This window comes from Ambystoma mexicanum, chromosome 3p (assembly GCF_040938575.1).
Source record: "Ambystoma mexicanum isolate Mex_15411 chromosome 3p, UKY_AmexF1_1, whole genome shotgun sequence".
Lineage (NCBI taxonomy): Eukaryota > Metazoa > Chordata > Amphibia > Caudata > Ambystomatidae > Ambystoma > Ambystoma mexicanum.
In genome coordinates this window covers 348,823,668-348,845,737 of record NC_090925.1, presented here as the reverse complement: position 1 = coordinate 348,845,737, position 22,070 = coordinate 348,823,668, and positions in this window count along the sequence as shown.

Here is a 22,070-nt window from a genome sequence, read left to right as displayed (position 1 = left end):
TGGTTGCGGGCATACCTTAAAAGTTGCGTCACTTTGCCATTTGTCACTGTTAGTCAGATGGTGGAAATTACTTGCAGTGGAGAATACTAATATTTTTTCGTTGTTTAAATCAAGTGTTGCTTGGTGAAAAATTTCTCAATTTTTTGTTATTTTTAATACATCAGGGATTGTAATGTCTTCAAAAAGCCTTGGTACACGTGGCATATTTTCTTTTTGATTTCTAGCTCTGTTTATTGTACGTTGCATCAACTTCTCAGCCGGTAACTGTGCAGCGATATGTCTTGGTAATTGGTCACATACTTTTGACACAACCGAGCCACTTGGTTCCCCGAGACTTTCTTCAGCCTTTCTTTTTAGCTCTGAGAGTGTTTTTTTAATATTATATTTGTTTGGTCAGGTAGATGATTATGTTCGTTTTTACTGTGCACATTTGTTCCCTCAGTAATAGCTCGAGCGCTGCATTTATTTTTTTTATATTCGGCGTATTTCCAGTATACACGCTCATTCTTCTCATACTCCTTATGGTAAACGTATCCGTTTAAAGTCAGCTGTTTTCCTCCCTTTTGATTTGTCACAAATTCCATTTTGTTTTCCATTTCTTATTCTAAAACAAACGGAAGAAACGTTTTCTGCATTATATCTCTAAGTGATATGCTTTTTTACTGTTTATCCACTTGAATGTTTTATAAATAGTACCTGTTGTATTGCGAAGTAAACCCAAGCGATTTCCCGCAGTACAGCATCAAATGTCGTCCTGTCAGGTAATGACGGTTTGGCAATATCGTTATTCCAATCTTGGTTCCTGAACAAGGTTCTTTACTCTTGCTTTTCACCTATCAGTTTAACCCCTTCTAAACTCTTGATTCGATTACGTATGTTGAGAGTGGGGTCGGGGGGGTGGGGGTAGTGGGCGCTGGCTGCGGGGTGCCGGGTAAGGGGGTGGAGGACGGGGGGGTTGGGGGAGGAACCCCCCCATCATAAAATGCTAATTTTGTTTTTTCTTTATTTCTACTTACGCATGTTCGTATTTTTTTTTCTCGACATATACGTATTCGAGATATTGACCCTTTTAATGCTATGTATATATTTTCGATATTTTATTTTTCAATATTTTTTTTTCGAGATTTTTGTAGTTCGAGATTATTTTTTCGGTATTTTGACTATAAACCAAATTGAATGACTCTTCTAGTGGACTCTAAAAGTATTTGCCCTGCTTATGACTATTTGTAATTTCTTGTAATAACCTTATAACCTTTGCCTTTTACCAAACTTTTTAAGAAGTGTTCTGAATGCAAACAGTAAGATATTAATGTCCCCAGCACCCTTACTACTGAAGTCACCTGTGGGTGTATGTTGTGTCTGTGGGCCATCCCAAAAGGGTCTTGTCTGATTCAGAAACTCAGAGTGTACAGTATTTAAATATATTTGTGTGTTACTATTCAATTGCTCCCTTCTGAAGAAGGCTTCATAACTGACTGATAAATAAATTATTAATTGTTTATGCAAGAAACCTTGAGTGTAAGAGTTTATTTGAATACCTGTAACTGTGAATCTTTGTGTAACTCCACTACAGCTCACATTTCCCCTCTTGAGATACGCCTGGCTGCTCAACACGCTACCAAAACAGCGTAGTACAAGCTTACACCAAAGGTTGGGTTGCCTATACCTGTAGTCATAGTTGCTTGTAGTGTTCCCAGAGGGTACTGCATTCAAACTTTGCCTAACATCAGGTGTGTGTAGTTATCAGCAATTGCCTGACTCTGCCTGACGCTTGTGTTGGGACATGTCAGGTAAACGGCTCTGGTGTTAGTCCGTGGTCTTTCGCAGTGTGAGAAAGTGTTATTGTAAAAAAAGGGCGGAGGGGTAGAGTTTCTAAATATCCTACGGGGTAGGATGGGGAAAAGGTGTCATAAGGAAGGGGGAACCACATCTCACCCTTCGGTGTCCCACTTTCACTCCCCGAAGACCCCCCCATCCAGGTGATCCTCCTGCACTGGTCCACCCCAGGAACTGGATCCAATAGTGATGGCCGTGTCCTGACCACCTGGAAGACAGATCCCTGTGGACTAGCGGGTGAGACACCTTCAGGTTTCTCACAGACCCTTCCTCCATGCGATGTAGCTGCATCTGTTCCACAGGGGAACCGGGAAAGGAAATCTACATTCAACTGGTCTTTTCCTTTTCGGTGTTCCACAGTGAAACAGTAGGGTTGCAGGTCTAGAGACCATTGCATGACACAAGGGTTGGAGTATTTGCGTTGGCTAATCCAAACTAGGGCAGACTGGTCTGTGACTAGTGTGAATTTCCTTCCTAGGAGGTAGTATCTAAGAAGGATAATGGCCCACTTGATGGCCAGGGCCTCCAATTCCAGCACAGAGTAATTTCTTTCATGTGGGAAATGTTTGCGACTTGTAAACAAGATGGGATGTTCTAGTTTGTTGAAAACCTGAGATAGGACTGCTCCTAACCCTGTAAGGGAGGCGTCTGTTTGCAATGTGAAATCTTTAGAGATATCTACTACCTTTAGGATCGGGTTCTGACACAGGGTTTGTTTCAAGGTGTTATAACACAAGGATGTTCATCCCGATTCTTGATAAAGGGACTTCTATAACTGGTAAAGGATTCAGAGGGGCAGGTAATGGGATGTGCGTGCTGGTTTTCTGTCAGGTTGTGCATGCCTGGATAAAGGTCTTTATATCAGCGTGCATAACTGGGCAGTAAAATCTCCCACTGATATGTGCCTGGGTTTTGAATTGTCCTATGTGCCCCACGGTAAAATGGGAATGTGTAATCTCCAGTACAACCTTTTCGGTGGGTTTTGGGATTACTAACAGCGTCTTTACTAAGCTTTCTGTAGATGTTTCTCTTCTATACAGCAACCCCTGCATTAGGAAGAAATAGGAGCTTCTCTTCTTTATACCTTCTCCTTCAGGCATAACTTGTAGGAAAGCTTCAGCTAGGCCAAGATAGATTGTAGGCTCTTTTCCCCTCCTTTCTTCAATGTTAACAGGTTAATCAGCGTCCCCAAAGCCTTGTGTACCTCTTTCTGTTTTGCCTGGTTCACTTTCCGTAAACTGAGGAAATAGAGCCTTTTCCAGAATTCCTTGACCAATTTGATCCCCATGATGTACTTCAAATGGGATTTCACCATGATTCTGTAAGAGAAACTTTCCGTCTCCCCAATATTCGGGACCGATGACGCCTGCTAAAACTACTATACCGAACTTCCATTCTAGGCCAGATTTTGGGGCCAACCTTATGTAACACCTCGGAGGGGGTATCAAAACCAAATCAGTAGGAATCATTCCTCTGTTCTCAGGGGGAATAACGGCTTCCCTACTGCTACAGACATTGAAACCTATTGACTCTTTAGTGGAAACAGAGCAGCTAGAGGCTCTATGACTACGTTTTTGAAATTGTAGGGTCCACAATTTGTTTCAATTGAGTCACATCCCACTTCTGGCACCATATGTAAGGAAGGCATGGTATCAAAGCAAGACAGACACAAGTGATCACAGTTCAAGGGTGTTTATTAAACTGTAAAAATGGGTGAGATAAACACCTAATCTAAACCTAAATCTGACATGATATGATATGATAGTTTATTTATATAGCACCTATACACAATGTGTTTCAAAGCGCTTCAAGGCAAGGGAGGCAACAAGGGAAAATACAATTACATTCTTGCAGGCCATGAACAGTAAGGATTTGAAATTAACTACTGTATTCGGCCTGATGACATTTCAGATAGTGCAAGAGCTAAGACATAGATAAGGAAGGGAGGAGGAGAATCGGAAGGAAATGGAAACAGGCGACTACCCTACTAGGCCTGACGACATTTCTGGTAGAGCCGGAGAAAAACAAAAGGTAAGGGAGAGGGGTGCAGAAAGGGAGGGGAGGAACAAAACAAGTGACTATCATACTAGGCCTGACGACATTTCAGATAGTGCTGGAGGGGGGCGGGGATAAGAGGAAAAAAACAAGTAAGGGGATGGGGGAGGAGACAGGCGAGGTTGCTATCATACTAGGTCCAGGGACATTTCTGATAGAGAAAGTGCATAGAAGAAAGTAAGGGGAGGAGGGGAGGAGATAGGAAAAGGGAGAAAGGGAGAGGAGGAGAGAACAGAGAGTAAGCATCAAAAAAAGTGAAGAAGCAAGAGGGGAGAGCGAATACAATTGCAGAAATCAGTAATAACACATAATGTTGCAAGCCAGGATACAGGATGAAGATAGGAACAGCATGATTCAGGGAAACCATGAGTACAAGATGCAAAGGAAGTCCATCATGAGAGCTGAGAAAGGGTGACGCAACATCAATCAATGAAGTCCATAAAAGTCAAATCCAGCATTGGCCACTAGATGGTGATGGTGAATCCAGAATGTATCAGGACAAACTCCTGCAGAAGTATGCTGGAGAGGTGTGGGAGGGGTGGGGGGGCAGGGTTGAATAATCAAGCAAAACAGGCAACACCTGTGTGCGAGAAGGTTGGGGGGCATAAGGGAACATCACGGGGGAACCAGAGGGGGTGGGGATGGCCTGTGGGGACAGAGGGAGTAAACACATGTTGGTGCATGCTTATCTGCTGTCTGAGCAGGGGGTCGGGCCCTGGATCCTCCTGATCTGAACATGTCCAAACAGGAATTGCCCTTTTCTTCATCTGCCCTTCACTATGGACTCCCGGGTGAGAGACGCCCTTGATCTAAGAGTTAAGAGCAAAAGTAAGAGGCAGGGCTAAGAAAGTGGGTGGTGCTTAGGCCAGGTGATCTAGATCCACTTGCACCTGCTCCCCATCTGCAAAGGAAAAGAGGCTGGAGGGCTCCTTAAGTAGGGGAAAAAGAACGGCAACCAAGAAGGCACCAGGTGGACGGGTCTTGCTAAGTGGGGAAAGAGAGCAGTGACTTGGAAGGGACCAGGTGGGCAGGGCTTAGGACAGGTGACCTAGATCCACTTGCACCTGCTCCCCATCTGCAAAGGAAAAGAGGCTGGAGGGCTCCTTAAGTAGGGAAAAAGAGCGGCAACCAGGAAGGCACCAGGTGGGCGGGGCTTGCTAAGTGGGGAAAAAGAGAGGCAACCTGAGAGGCCCCAGGTAGGCGGGGCTTAGGCCAGGTGACCTAGATCCACTTGCACCTGCTCCCCATCTGCAAAGGAAAAGAGGCTGGAGGGCTCCTTAAGCAGGGAAAAAGAGCAGCAACCATGAAGGCACCAGGTGGGCGGGGCTTTGCTAAGTGGGGAAAAGAACAGCAACCTGGAAGGCACCAGGTGGCCGGGGCTTAGGCCAGGTGAGCTAGATCCACTTGCACCTGCTCCCCATCTGCAAAGGAAAGGAGGCTGGAGGGCTCCTTAAGTAGGGAAAAAGAGCGGCAACCAGGAAGGCACCAGGTGGTAATTTACATTTACATGTCAGGTAATTGGCTCTGGTGTTAGTCTGTTGTCTTTCACGGTGTCTGAAAGTGTTTGTGTAGGAAAAGGGAGGGTGTAGAGTTTCTAAATATCCTACGGGGTAGGATGGGAAAAAGGTGTCATAAGGAAGGGGGTACTGCATCTCACCCCTCAGTGTCCCACTTCCACTCCCTGAAGACTCCCATCCAGGTGATCCTCCCGCACTGGTCTACCCCCAGGAACTGAATCCAATAGCAATGGTGGTGTCCTGGCCATCTGAATGACAGATGCCCGGTGACTAGCCTGTGAGACACCTTCAGGTTTCTCACAACTGACAGCAGCTGTTTTTCAACTGCCAGCGGAAGTCCAGTTTGGTCGGAGTGTGTGGAGGAGCATAGGAGCGTGTGGTTGTCTCCCGGCGGGTCCAGGTCTGCAAGGGGACCCGGCCTGCTGGTAAACCCTGGCAGCGAGTATAACGCTGAGGTGGTGTGCTGTTAAGGGTGGCCTGGCAGAAGGCAGCATTAGCGAAGGGTGTGGCGGCCCTGCGCTCTGGAGAAATGTTGCAGTGATGGAGACCGGGCCAATGCAAGCTGTACCTACATTGGTGGTAGCGGGGCGTCCGTTCCTCATCAGCTCTCCGTGGGTATGGTCATCATTACAAGGAAACAGAACGTCCCATGGTTAGGCACAAGGTGTGAGCACATATCAAGGGACCTGAGGGTGATGGACCAAGAATTGTGGGCATGGTTTGTGGACCCTGGCCGGGTCAGCGCTCACAGGGGTGTGTAGTTGTGTTGGGGAGGCCGGTATTTTGTTGTTTGTGCTATATGTTGTGGCCTCAGGTTTAATAATGTTGTGTACTGGGGTTGGTCATGGGTGAATGTTTGTTTTGGGTCTGGCTAGATAAAGGTATGAATGTTTATGTTGTGACCCCTGTGTGCTATGTCAGTGACATTCTAGTGCCTATTGTATTGTGATAAATGGTTTTTCTTTTCAGGTGGTTAGCTTGGACATGTGGGAGTGTGGTTGTTTCCTTGTTCTTTTATTATTATATTGACATTTCCTGCTGGGGGTGTTTTTGTTTTATGGCGATTGGACATTCCGTGGACATGTGGGTGCGGGGAGCGGGCTATGCTTACCTGTAATATTTTTTATGTATTCTTTTAAGATCTTTCTTTCAACTTTTGCCATTTGCTTGTTTTTGCTCCACAATTTTGGGTTTTGGCCACGTGTTGCATATGTGCATGGAGTGTGTTGGGTGACTTGCAGAATGCCTGGTGGGTTCTGCAGGTTTGTGGTGGGTGTTGGTTACAGCTGTTTTTTGTAGGCGTTTTCACTGTTGGTTACAGTGTCTGGCGCATAAGGGAACGCCGGGCAGGTTCTGTGTGTGTGGTATTGAGTTTGAATTTTCACTATTGGTTACTGTGTGGTGTATTACAGAATGCTGGGTGGGTTCTGTGGGTTGTGGTGTTGAGTTTTCACTGTTGGTTACAGTGTTGGGCATATTGTGAAACGCCGGGCAGGTTCAGTGTGTATGGTATTGAGTTTCAGTTTTCTCTGTTGGTTACAGTGTTTGCCGCATTACGGAACGCTGGGCGGGTTCTGTCAATTGTTGTATTGAGCGAGTTTCCACTATTGGTTGCAGTGCCTGCTGCCACTGTTGGTTACAGTGTTGCAGTGACCTATTGTATGGGGGAGTGCGTGTGGTAACATGTTTACATTGTCCACCTGGGAATATTACAGTTTTTCTTCTTTGCTGGAACGTGTTTGCGTTAGGCGTTTAGACCATGCTATCTCTTCAGGCTTCCACGTATGTGGGTGGAATGGTATTGGTGTTATTGCTTCATGGACAGTGTTCATCGCCATGGGTTTTTCATAGTTCCTGTTGTGGAGTGCATTGGTATGGCTCCACTGTGTTTGGTGTTGGGCATGCATGTGGTGGAAATTTTGCGAGCATCTTCATTGGTCTGTGTGCTGGCCACACATAGGTTATGCAACAGTTGGTGTGTGAGATGTGGATCCTTCCGTTTGTGATTATTAGGGAGGGAGAAGTGTTGTAATGGGCTTTAATGTGTGAGGTGGAATGATGTGATGTCATGTGGAATGCTTGAGTCTGGTTGGTGACCAGGTTCTATAGTTCTGAGAGTGACAGTTATAGAAGACTAGCTGGCAAGGATGGTTGCTCCAGTACTCTATCCATTGATCTTACCTGTGCTCAAAGTCAGACAATAAACTCACCATTAAACTTACCTTCTGACTTCAGCGTGGTGTTTGAGCAGGGGACCCTGTTACTTCAAGTGTCTGCTCCATATTTTAAATAGACAGCAATGGTTGAAAGGGTCTCTCCATGCATGAAGACATGAAAGCTGATGATGCTTAGATGGGATCCCCAATGCTGTGTGGGCGCTGTCTGGAAAACTAGCTTCCTTTGCTATGTCCTATTGATCCCACTCAATTTTCTGTCAGAGGCTCCAGATAAAAGGAGTGCCCCAAAGAACTCGAGGAACATAGCCACATTAGTTGCGCAGAGCCCGTCCACAAATAGATAACACGGCAGGTGATTTCATGATACAAACTGCATCTCAACTCACTGATTGTCATAGAATGGGAAGGTGACCTCCTTCCACCCACTGCAACATTTTCCTCAGTAGATGGCCATGCACCTCACTGACACGTGACTTAGGGAAACAGAATACATTACAAAGACATAATCTAGCACAGTGTCCCAGCGGTATTAAGGCCAACCTCAAGTAATACCCATCTGTAAATACATGAAGGCATCCTGCATTGAATCATAGTAGACAACTGATGCCAACTGAGAACACGTCTTCCTCAACCACTAGGTCACAGGACTTGCATACCTTGATTGCAGATTCACGATATTGGGTGTCATTCCGAGGTTGGTGCTAAGGGAACAACAATACCAGTAAAGGAATACCGGCATCCATTACCGCTACGGGCTATTCTGACCAGCCCGACCGTTATTAGCGGCATCGTAAAGTACGGTGCTGTTAATAGCGGTCTGGCCGCGGGCACGCGACCCACCATGCCGGCAATAGCGGCATGCCGTAAACTGGAGGAGATCACAAGGTAAGCAGACATGCAAATAACGGCTTCATGAAGACGTTAAAAGTTGTTAACGCCATGCCGTAAATACCGGCATTGCAGACCTACCGTAAAATGCCATGTGCAGTGATCCCAACTGCCACATGTGCACACAATCAGCACAGGTGGAGGCAATGGAGTCTGGCCCACTACAAAAGGAGCAGACCCACACCCCTTACCACACCAAGATCAATCCAATAGCAGCATCAACATATCAGCAGGAGGACATGCATGCATTGCAACACCAGCAACAACACCAACAACATCAAGAACCACAGAGGAGACGCAGCAGGAGAAGGAGGGTGAGACAGGCCCTGCATGCCCCACTAGTGCATTCAGCTAACCACGCATGCAGCCCCCAATCCCAAACATCAGAGCCAGTCCCTCCAACCCAACCCCGCAGCACAACCACACCCTGTACCGTCTGGACTGGGACACAGTCAACACCATTGTGGACATGAAACACGACTGTCAGCCAGATTGAAATACGCATCGCCATCCCCCCTCTACTGAAGGTAGTGTCGGTGCTCCACTTCCTCTCAACAGCCACCTACCAGCACACAGTGTGGCACATGCATGGTATATCCCCACCCTCATTCACTTGCATCCTGAAGCAAGTGGCGGATGGCCACCTCAAGCACACATCAGAATACATATCTCTACCACGGACTCCCCAGGAGATACTAGAAACAACAAAAGGTGGCCTCCATGCCATGGAGGTGGTTTACCGCAATCACAAACTATACCACTACAAACAGGTGCAGATGGAAGGTGACGCAAGCAAGGTCCTCACACAGTGTTGTGCCCAATATCCCGGATCAACCACAGGAATGCTGCATGTCACCATGGGAATAACTAGCGCAAAATGCCAAAAATTGCAGAGCCTACTGCCAACGCTCACCATCAGAAAATCCGACACAACAAATCACGAAATTCACGCAAACACATCACTAGGCGCACACAATGCATGACCTACAATACAGCAGAGCACACCGTCCATCATCTTGAAGATGCAACCCACACCATAATTCCATGGCACAGGACACATTGAGGGCCTAAAAATGGCTTGCATACAACCAGGGACATATGCATGTGACCAATGATAATCTGCCGGCAAGTGTGACTAGTACAGCTGTCCATCATCAATCGCATGACATTTACCTTTAATTGCCTCTCATGCAAGTGATAGTGGCTATCCCTTGAAGCCGTGGCTCCTCCCCCCTGTCCGAAACCCACAGAACAGGCACGAGGAGGACCACAATCGTTCCCATACCCATACCGGTGTGGACATCGAGCAGCCCTTTGGCCTGTTGAAGGCACAAGTTTGCTGCCTCAGCCTGTCGGGTGGGGCACTCCTCTACAGGCATGAGAAGGTGGCCAAGATCATCATGGCATGTGTCAAGCTGCACGATATGTACATCCGCTGGAACGTGCCCCTGCCCGCTGACATTGAACTGCAACCATCTGGTGATGATGAAGGGGAAGAAGAAGATGTGGCTGGACATCATCGCGGTGGCGATGCACAGGAGGGTCGCACTGTGCGCAAGCCAGTGATTGCACAATATTAGTGACACACATGGCAGCAGAGGGTGACATGATGGTTGGACAGAGGGTACTGGGTGTGGGGTTACATCTACACTAAGCACTGTAACTGAATAAATGACATGTGCGCAATGAAGAATGTCCACCGAGGACTTGTTTTTCACACAACCGGTGTATTAAATGTAGCAATGTAAACGTAAGTGACGAAACCCTCCACCACCCAGACTGCTCAGCCTCCCTAGCCCTGTAAATAGGACTGAAGTGTCCCTCCGTATGCTCAGGAGCAGACTGCTCCGGGGTGGTGGCGTGCTCCGTATTGAGTGACGATAATTGGGGGGATGCGGGTGGAGTTGGGGTATGGACCACATCCGAAAGGTCGTCCTCCATGGGGACCAGATGTCCTACTGTGTGTCCTCCACAGTCAGGGGTGTCGTGGCTGCCACCTCCCCAGCCAAACTCGACGCCTCAGATGGTGGTGCCTCGCATGTATCATCAGGCTGGGCAATGGGTGGAGGTGGTGGTGGTGCTTCGCACTCCACGGGTCTTGGTGGCACCGGTGCAATGGGTGCCGGGGGTGGCTTGCATCTCGGTACACGGCGCCCGCTGGGTTGTCCCCTCAACGTTGAAGGCCGGTTGCTGTCATCCTGTGACCTTTTCCGGGGTGTGGCCTGTGCAGGGGTTGCGTCCTGCCCATCGCTGTTATGGTCAGTGCCTATTTTGGACATGCACGCTGTGTGACTCGTGCCATTTCCTACTTTGTGTGGTATGTGTCATGTACGATATTGCCTTGCACCAGGCATCTGCATGTGTCTGTGATGCATCAGCTTCCTTGCTGGGAGTGTGTGTGTGGGTGGGCGACCATAGCTTAACTCTTTGAACTGACATATTGGTTGAATTTCATCAGATTTGGCATTGCAATGTTTACTTTGGACACTCACCTCCATCGCCCGATGTTGTGGCGCCACACTCCATCTCGCCTACACCTTCGATTCCTTCCATCCCTATCATGCTTGCGCATATGTCCTCCCATGGGGTGAGCTTTATCGGGGATCTGGGACCTCCTCCTGTTCCCATGGCCTGGCTGCGATTAACAGAGAGGATGTTGCGCACCCTTAGTCGCAGGTCGTCCCAGCGCTTGCGACAGTCTTTTACTGTGCCTGGTGTGTTCCCCACAGCACTGACCTTCTGGGCAACAAGTGCACAGATATCTTTCTTCTTTAGCACTGCCCCTTTCTTCATGTTGCTAGAGAAGACTATGACAGCATGCTCCTGCAGTGTGACCACCAGCATCTGCAGCTCATCCTCTTTGAAACATTCTTTTCGCATGCGGGCAGCTCCCTTCTTCAGGGCCTTAGGCATAGTGGTCTTGGAGGTGGATGTTTTGGAAAAATCAGCAGAGTCCCAGGGGTCCTGTGTGGTGAGGATGGCAATGGATTGTGTTTTTAAAGATGGCCGCCATGCTCCTTCACGTTCCTGTGCGATGACGCTACTTCCGGTTCCGCTTATTAGCAGTGACCGTAAATAGCGTATTTAGCACTAATGACGCATTGAACAATGTAGGCAGTGTTATCTGCGCAATGCTTGATGCCGCTAAGGGCATTTTGGGAGCCTTTTACGGCATGGAGCTAAATACCTTACCTGCATGGCGTAAAGCTTGTGCCCGCGAAGTCGTAATAGTCCTCTATTAATGGACTGGTGACAGCACGGACACGCTATTTGCACCATGCTGGTAAGGGACGTTACTTACCTCCGAACTTGGAATGACCCCCATTGACTCTTAAGTCAAAGTATGTAACTGCACATTCACCATGCCATTGGTATCAAATGGTAACTGTATTTGTTGCTTTAAGTATTGTCTTGAATCACAAGAGGATAAATACACTTGTCCAGACGAGGTTGATAACCTGATATTCACACATCCGAATGATAACGCTGATACCTGTACAGAAGTGAAAGAGTGCTAGGACAATCAATATTCAGTTTCTCTTGCAACAGCTTGGATGCCGTTAACTGTGCCCAAACTATTCTCAAGATGATTTGGAGAGACAGGTGAAGTCAATGGTCAATTCCTGGTCGTTGGGAGACCCAGTCCAGGGTTTCCAGGGACAAGGTGAGTCCTTCTGTACTGCACTCCCACTCCATGGGCTTTGCTGGCACCTACAATGGATCCTTCACCTCCAGTAAATAGGAGCCAGTTCCAATGCAGCCAAGAGAGAGACCTTGGTCCAGCAGCAGCAGTAGTTCACCCCCACTGTACCCTTGGGATGGTTAGGGGACAGAGCTCCCATCTGCTTTGGAGACTTTCTTTCTTCATCTGTATGGCAGAAGACCTGGAGACAGGCTGTACTCCCAACAGAGGTCCAGTGAATGCATCTTGGCCTGTAACATACCAAAGATTAATCAATTTAGGAGGGGGGCCTCTCCCCTTTTAATGGCAAACTGTCACTGGGGATTGGTCCAAAGAGAGCCAAATGTGAAGGGTCCAATCCAGGTTGTTGTAACAAGTGACATTTGCCTTTATGACATCACCCCTAGAGAAGATTGCCTGTATAAAATGGAGTGGGTCAGAAAAGGGAGATCGTCCAAACCGAAACCAAGATGGTGGGGCCCTTCTCTCAGGCTACCTCTGCTCTCTGGCTAATGTAACCTGCCCCCTTCCTTTGCCTGCTGACTTCAAAGGAGCTCCAGTGGTCAGCACTCTGGTGTTAGAGTGCCTTTTTATGTCAGTGCAGCCTTTTTAGGCACCAATTCCCAGGAGACTTCCTGGAGGACGTTCCTTGCCTTGGCGGGCTGTTAGGCAGAATTATATGCAGTACCCTTTGGGAACACCACACACAATTAAGACTACAAGTGACAGTACAAATTCACCTTTGGAACAAACCTGTACTACACAGTAAAGTGGTAGCGATGGCTGAGCAGCCAGACTTATCTCAAGAGTAAATGAGCAGTATCAATAGTTACACAAAGGACAGCAATTACTACGATTCAAACAAACACTGACTCAAGGTTTCTGAGTAAAAGAATATACATTTATTTACAGATCAATTGTATAACATTTCACCAAAGTAAAGCAGTTCAAAAATCACACTCTTAATACACTACACCACACCCAATAGATTCTGGACAAGCTAGGCTCAAAATGAAGTGTGAGCAAAATGGCACTCCAGCAGTTTAAAAGGGAGGAAAAGACAGAGTAAGCCAGAAATTGAGTAGCACCAACAAGTAAGTAAGCAGGGCAATCTAGAAAAAGGAACTACAGTGAGGAAATCAGATTCAAACAGGGCCTGGCACAAAGTCAATGGGTCAGAGTCTTTTGGTCAAGATCACACAGTTCAGGGTAGTTTGCGGTTAAGTCATTGCCAAGAATTCCGGACGAAGTTGGTTGGCAGAAAAGTTTGTTTAAAGAATGGGAAGGACAAGCCCTCGGATTGCCAAAAGGTTTCACACACTTTTACCACGGCTGGACGAAACAAACAACCGGATTTGAACAGTACCTTAAATGGAGAAGAAGGCTGTAGCTGAGGCGGATGTTCCTGGCAGGTCCTGCAGGCTCACGGTTCCTGAAGCGACTGTCGGACTGACACAAAGTAGAAAGACTTCACTGGAGGGTGCTGCACTGCCCAGGGAAGAAACCTCAGCAGAGCAAAGCAACAAATAAAAGTTGTGCTCCTTAAAACACAATCAGGGTCCGTTCCTCCTGGCTATCCGGCTCACTGTAGCTCTGTACAGCAAATTCGACCAGAGAAGGGAGCCTTGCTTGGGGTTTGGGTGAACTGGTTGGTCCCACCAGCTCAAGGGGAGAAGATTCCTTGCAGATCTTCCTTGTCGTTGGAGTATGAAGATTCGGACCTGCAGCAGGGCTTCACCGGGCGGTTCAGTCGTTGTAGGGGTTGTCTTCTGTCAGCTCCTCTTCCGTTCTCTCGTTCCAGTGGCGACTCTGCCTTTACAGCCCCAGAGACCTGCTTTTTATGCAGTTTCCCCCATTCACACAGCATGGCTGTCAACCACACAGCAGGGTGACTGTCCCGCCGGGACAGTCACCACAGCCAATCAGATCAGAGTGCGACATGGGTCTCCAAGGAGACGCTGTGCAGGGAGTCCTAAACCCCTCCCTCACATACTGCCCCCTCCCCCCCAGACATACAGGTGCCTAAGGAGGGCTTCTGTGTAGGAGAAGGCGACAGGTCGGCGAACAAAGGAACCAAACCTGGTTTGGCATGCAGAGTAAAACACGAGAAATACTATTACGAAAAGAAATGATGAATAAACCCAGCCGGAACCGTATAAAAACGTATATGGTCTAGTGGGTTTAAGTTCGAGGCTACCAAGATAGCCTAAAACAATACCAGGGTTATTTCAGATAACCGCGGTAGGAAAAATAGGGTAGTTACCACTGCCACCGCCAAGTCTTAATGAAAAGGGAGAGAAACAATGCTCCAAGAGAAACAGACATAAAGGGATAAGTATTAACCCTTTCCAGAACTCTATTTAGGATAATTTATACTGGGTCTGTGAGTTTTAAAAGAGACTGATAAAGTCAATGGCAACTGTACATGTTTCTGGGAGACAGTAGTCACACCCAGAAAAATGGGGTCGGAGTTGGGAAGTCAAAAAGACAACCCTGTGTCACTGCACTGACGGTGCTGTGTAACACACAGTAAAAAGATGATGCCTATGGAGTAGGTGAGGCTTCACAGTCTATGAACACAAGAAAATGTTAAACACACACAGCAGAACACATGTAAGAGTGGGAAAAAAGACTCACACTCTTACCAGGTGAAAAAAATAAATCCTAGAAATCCAGCAAAGCTGCTGAGGGACTCAGTAGGTAAGGGAAATTAGCCATTCTGCAGAATTCTCCCTAACACTCGCTGCCCCCGAACTAAGGGACAGGAGGATTTAATCCACTCCTGGATGAATCTCTACCTCTAGTCGGTTAAAAACATCCTAGAGAATGGGGCGTGCTTGGAGCCATAGTGGACGGACAGGCTCTGTGAGAGCTCCCGGCCGCGGCCACGCAACCGCCACAGATGCCCCAGTGATAGTGAAGTGTGCAACCTATCAAGCAATGTAGCCGCTCCGAGAGGTATGCAGGAGCATCCAGCCCAAGTTTCGGGGTCCACAATGGTGCGGAACGGTTAATTTGAGGAGACTCTTCACGACGCGGGAAACATCTGAGTTCCTCCGGCAAGATGGCGACCGTCGTTTGTGCCACCAGTGCATAAGCCAGGCACCCACCGCACTCTGAGGCTTCGGCACTCAGCTCCTCCCAGCAGCCGTGAACCCGCACCAGCTACGGAGCACCAAAGTAGGTGGATGGTTGCCCCGACCGCCCGCCTGTGGGCTAGCAGGCTCCCTTAACCCCTGATCAGTGCCGGGGCCGCTGCGTCCCTAGGAGGGTAATCCCAGGTCAGCCCTGGATCCAGCAGCCTAAACTTGCCCCTGGGGACCTGAAGTTCCACCCGCAGCCCCGGACCCCCGCCGGCAATGTATTAACCCTCAGCACCCCTGAGCCCTCCCGGATCCTCACCGGAGCGCAGGAGAACTGCCAAAGCATCCAGCCGCCTGCGGCACCCGCCCTCCTGGAGCGTAGTGGGAGTTGGATCTGGGGGAGGGACCCTCGACCCAGTCCCCCAGCTCGACCGAGGACTTGCAGTGAGCCCGCAGCGGGAGGTGAACAATCCGCTCAGCCCCCCCACCCTGCAAGACTGGTTCTCACCTCCTGAGCTCACACGCCCTCCTCTAGCCATCGACAGCCTCCTCAGTGCCGAGGGCTGCATGAAGCCGGCTCCCCAGACCAAAGGAGGTGATTCCCCCAGTCCGCGCTAATATTTCTGTGCCAGGAGATCAGCGCAGCTCCTCAACGCCCCAGGACTGAGTCCCCCTCTTACCTGGCCTCTCCCTCATCAACCGAAGCTGGCCCAGAGACTGGGGCCTTCCGGCCAACAGAACCCCCCCTGCACCTCCACGCCGGCAGGGCCTGGGCTGCTAACCCCAGCCCCTCCTGCCCCCCCGGAACCTCAACAATTACCTCAGGTATTCCTCATCTGGGCCGTGGGTCGGAGGTTCCCCCCCACTCAACCACCTCAGCAGCACCCATCATCAGGAGCCGGCGAGGACGCGGAAGGTAAGGCGGCACCTGCTGCACCTGGAGGAACAAACACCCAACAGCCGGCCGGGATCCCCCCAGCTGCTGGAACCGCCACGTAGGCAACCCATACAGGCAGCCGGGGTTCCCCCTAGAATCCCTCAAGTCACCGTTTGGGAGGAGGAAGTCAGACCCTAAAGGATAGCCCTAGAGCGCAAAACACAGGGCTCATCTCCCCTCCCACCCAACTCTGGACTCTTGAAGCACCCTGCCTGGAACTCTCCCCCACCAATATAACCCGAACAGAGCTTGGACTGAACCAAACACTCCTGCGGCGACCCCATTCTGGACACATAACCCGCGAACTGCAGTCTCCTCCCCGGTAAAGCTAGATGGGGGATGTGGGGATCCTGTGAGGGCTGCGAGTGGCGCTAAATTCCGGCCTGACCCCTTATTGGGCCCCGGCTCCCTGGACGCTCCGCAGCTTCCGTTGACTGGCCTGGGACCGGGTGCCCGAGGCTGGCTCTGAGTAATCTCTTGATAGCAAGGGCCTAGGGATCTGTCATGATCTCTGCTTCCAAAAGGTCAGGGTTTTCCCAACTCCCTTGGAAGCAGATCCATAACCCAGGTTCCGAGTGCCAACCAGTCCCAATTGGGACCTTTTGGACCCAGTCCTGGCGCCAGTGGCACCAGGCTCATAAATATGCCCAGTCCCAGCGCTGGAAGCGCCGGGCTCATAATGCTTGGGTGGACTTACCTGCAGCAGACCATGCTGCTTACTTGCCTGCCAGTTGAGCCTCTGATCCTCTTCTGTTTGGAACTACTTTTCCTGTTGGGTGGGGCAGGAGCCACTCCCTAGATTCAGAACACTGGAACTCTTCTGGAAAGCAGGAACTCTTTTCTTACCTAGGCGTGGCTGTGGAAGGAGACACCTAAGCACTACAGGAGGCTATTTAAACCACACCCGATGGATGAATCTTGCTTTGCGTTATTCTGCATCCTCTGCAGCAGAACGCTCATCGTGTCTTCTGCATCTGATCCTGGGCCTAAGGAAAAAGGCTTACCATCCTGAATCCAGTCTTCAGCAACACCTATAAAGACAAGAAAGAACAGGTTAGCATTACGGTCTTCAGTGACAGCTCTTCACTTACCTGGTCCATCGGCTGTCACCAACGCCTCGCGCTGCATTCCGGCATCTGAAAGACAAAGGCTTACCTACTCTTCGTGCGCTCCGGAGGTCTTCACACTGCATTCCGGCATCTGAAAGACAAAAGCTTACCAACTCTTCGCACGCTCCGGAGGCCTTCGGCGCTGCATCCCGCATCTGAAAGACAAAACAAGGTGCGTTTAAAGACATTGGGGAACTTTAATACTCACGTGCCATTACTCCTTTCCACATCTAACCAAGTGGGTATTCCGGCACCCTGCAGCCGCTCCGAACTTGTACCTGCAAAATAAAAAGACAGTTAGAGCGCATCGTGAAGCAGGCAACAAGCGCTTACTTACGTGCTTCCAGGCGCTTCTATTCATCACACGGGCTCCATCTTCAACTCACTTCAGCCTGTCATCCGCCATCGCCGGAACCCTGCAAAACAAGAAACATCATTACTAAAGACTTTAAAGACATTAGAATTACTCGAAACTTACCGTTCGTGCAGTAAACGACGGACAGCAGTCCTCTGAAGTCAAGAGGCCTGCTCCCCTTATCCAGTGAAGAAACTGGTTACAGCACCCTGCCCCGAGGCAGATGGAGAGCACGGCGTTCACTTACCTAAGGTGAGAGCGTTAACCTTTGGGGTTCTACAGGAGAAGAGAAAGGGAAGAAGAGAGAGACATTCAATAACCCAGTTCCTTAATCCCATATTTTCTATCTGCAGACATCTTACCCTTCAAGTCAGACATACAGTGCACAGAGGTCCAGCCCAAAGAGCCAGCCGTGTGTTACACATCACCTTTGCAGATACGGTATACGCACAGTCAAGACCAGCGCCTCTACGGGAATCAGGTGAGCGTTACAGAACGCAAAGCCTACCACAAAACTCCCGTCCAGGCGCTATGGAAACCTCGGATACCGACCAGCTAGCCCAGTTACTTGGGGAACTAAGGGCAGAAGTGCATGCAGCCCGTCAGGAAACGAACGCTCTAAGAAGGGAACTGATTATTTCCAAGGAGCGAACAGATGATCTCGCTAGACAATTGCTACAGTCACAAGCCGGACAGACCACGTTACCCGCATCTGGGGGAAATCTTCCTTCTACATCCTCTATGAATTCAGTGCAGATCAACCTACCTGGGAATGTACCTCTGGCTCCGCCCGAACGATTTTCTGGTGACCCAAAGAGGTTTGCAGTATTTATCAATCAGTGCCGGTTGCATTTCTTATGCCGGCCAGCAGCCTTTCCAACTGATCAAGCTAAAGTAGCTTTCGTGCTTTCGTACCTTAGTGGTAATGCGGCAGACTGGTCGATCCCTCTAGTAAATCAAGATGATCCGGTCCTCCATGATTTTCAAGCTTTTCAGCTCAGTATGGAAAAACTGTTCGCAAGACATTCACAGGGGCAGGCCTTGGACAATGAGCTTCTTTCGTTGCGACAAGGTAATCAAGACCTTTTGGCTTATATTGCGTCTTTCAACAGACTGATAGTGGAAACTCAATGGCCTGAGGACAAAAGGATTACGCTGTTTTATAGAGGTCTACGTGGAGAGCTCAAAGATGTGTTAGCCCAAGTAGTGAATCCCCCACAAGATTGTTCGGACTATATAGACTTAGTCGTTCAAATAGATCACAGACTGCAGAACAGGAAGGCCGATCGTTCCAAGTTTGATGCTCGAGTATTTTCCAAACCGCCAACTCCTTCCAAAGGAGTAGACTCCGGGGAACCCATGCAAATAGGGGGTCTGAAAGGTCCTCTAACACAAAAGGAGCGGGAAAGGAGAAAACAGTTGCAATTATGCCTCTATTGCGGAAACTCAGGGCACTTTCTTCGAGACTGTCTGGTGAAACCTGCCAAGAAGGCAGTAGGAGCTGCAGTTACCAAAGTTACAAACTATGAGCAGGGAAACGACCTCGCCCGACAAGAATAGAGGTCCTCTTGCCGAGCGTGAAAACCAGTTCCGTGACCTCGCATTTCGTGATACCTATGGTCCTCATTAGCCCTGATAATCCGGATCGATTACATGCAATTGAAGCTTACGTCGACAGCGGTGCCATCGGCAATTATGTGGATCATGAAATGGTTTTGAGGATGAATCTAACTCTTTGTCCCAAGGCTGTAAAGGACGTCATTACTACAGTGGATGGTACGGAGATAGCCTCCGGGCCAGTAAAGCATACCACTCAAGAGGTGACGCTAGTAAGTCAAGATGGACACCATGAGAAGATCGTGTTCGATGTGATCAAGGCCCCTCAGTTTCAGATTATTCTAGGAATACCTTGCTTAGAGAAACACAATCCTCTGATCGATTGGCGAGCAAGAACGGTCCAGTTTCCAGAATGTGTCTCTACTTGTCACCCTACACCTGGTGTTGCACTGGCAGCAATTTCTTCAGAGACTCCCCAGTTACCTCCCGAATACCTAGAATACCAAGATGTTTTCCGGTAGGATCAGGCTAACTCTCTACCTCCTCATAGGTCTTATGACTGCCAGATAGACCTGATACCTGGATCTACTCCTCCTTGTAGTAGAATTTATGCCCTCACCGAGCCTGAGAACCTTCACCTTCGACAATACCTGGATCAATACCTGGCAAATGGGTTTATTCGTCCTTCCAAGTCCCCTGCTTCTTCAGCTTTGTTCTTCGTTCAAAAAAAGGAAGGAGACCTTAGAACTTGTATAGATTATCGCTCCCTGAACCAGATCACCGTTAAGAATAGATATCCGTTACCTTTGATCCCTGAACTCCTGGACCAAGTCAGAAAAGCATGCATATATACAAAGCTGGATCTTAGAGGAGCTTACCACTTGGTACGAGTAAAAGAGGGCGATGAATGGAAGACGGCCTTCCGCACCAAGTATGGGCTATTTGAATATCAGGTCATGCCCTTCGGACTTTGCAATGCCCCGGCCGCCTTTCAATATTTTATGAACAATGTCCTCAGAGAGCTCATAGATGTGTGTGTTGTTGTTTACATTGATGACATCCTCGTTTATTCTTCATCGGAATCTGAACATCGGAAACACATGAAAATGGTCCTCGAAAGATTGCGTCAACACAAACTTTTCGCTAAGTTGGAAAAATGTGTTTTCAACGTGACTGAAGTTGAATTCTTGGGATTCATATTATCACCTGGCGGAGTGCGTATGGATTCAAAGAAGGTCGATGCAGTTCTCAAATGGCCATCACCATCCTCTGTAAAAGGTGTGCAAAGCATGTTAGGCTTCGCTAACTTTTACCGCAGGTTTATCCCCGAATTCTCTCGAATAGTCCAGCCCATCACTGCCTTGTTAAAGAAAAACAAACGTTTTGAATGGTCTACCGAGGCGGAACAAGCTTTCCAGGATTTGAAGACTAAATTTATCTCTGCACCAATCTTAAAACACCCTCGCCCCGAACTCCCCTACATCGTGGAAACTGATGCTTCAAGCCTTGCCATGGGGGCAGTTCTATCACAAAAGGACCCGGTAACCAATCAGTTGCATCCCGTGGCATTTTGGTCCCGCAAATTCTCGCCTCCTGAAATCAATTACACGATTACTGACAAGGAACTTCTGGCTATCAAGACTGCCTTTAAGGCTTGGCGGCATTATCTGCTGGGGGCCCGACACACCGTTACTGTGATTACGGATCACCGAAACCTGCAATATTTGAAAACCGCAAAAGCCCAATCCTCTAGACAACTCCGTTGGGCATTATTCTTTGCCGAGTTTGACTTCATAATTACCTATCGACCTGGTACAAAGAACGGTAAAGCTGATGCTCTTTCTCGGATGGGAGTGGAAGAACACTTGATCAACCCTAAACCTGTACCAATCATTCCCGAACAAAGAATTCTGGGTGTAATCGCCACAGAATCCATAGAGGAAGTTAAGGATAAGGCCAGGCAACTTGTAACTCCAGCAGACATACAGAATTGGCATCTGCAGGGAAAGGACTTTGCAGTAAAGGACAACTTATTGTATTTCCAAGAACGATTATACCTACCCAGCACAGATTTACAGAAAAAAGTAATCTCTTGTTATCACGATTCTTTAATGGAAGGACATCCCGGTATGGCCAAGACCTCAGAAAAGATCAAGCGCTACTTCTGGTGGCCGTCTTGGAAAAAAGATATCAGAGACTTTATAATGTCCTGTGGAGTATGCGCCCAAAACAAGAGTCAAAAGGAAAGACCAGCAGGCCTCTTACGCCCTATTGACATCCCACATCGCCCTTGGCATACGCTTTCTATGGACTTCATCACCGATCTACCTCCATGCTCCGGATACAATACGATTCTAGTAATCGTGGACTTATTCTCCAAGATGGCGCATTTCATTCCGCTCAAAGGCTTGCCAACAGCAGCAACTCTGGCCCGAAAATTTCTCGAAAAACATCGTCCGACTGCACGGTTTTCCTTCGGTTCTAATTTCGGATCGAGGTAGTCAATTTATTTCTCATTTTTGGCGAAGTTGCTGTCGGTCGGCTCAAATTGATGTGAGACTATCGACCAGTCACCACCCTCAGACCGACGGACAAACCGAGAGGACCAATCAAACTCTGGAAGAGTATTTACGCTGCATGCTGCAACAAACTGAAAAAACTTGGAAAGACATCCTTTGGATAGCCGAATATGCCTACAATAACTCTGTCCATTCGGGAACTGGGAAAACCCCGTTTTTTCTTTTGTACGGCAGTCACCCTCGAACCTCGGAGTTGGATCCCCTCCAAGATCTTGAAACACCAGCAGTAGACTACCTGCATTCTACAATCACCCAAGCCTTTAAGGAAGCTGTTTCTCACCTTCAAAGGGCTAAA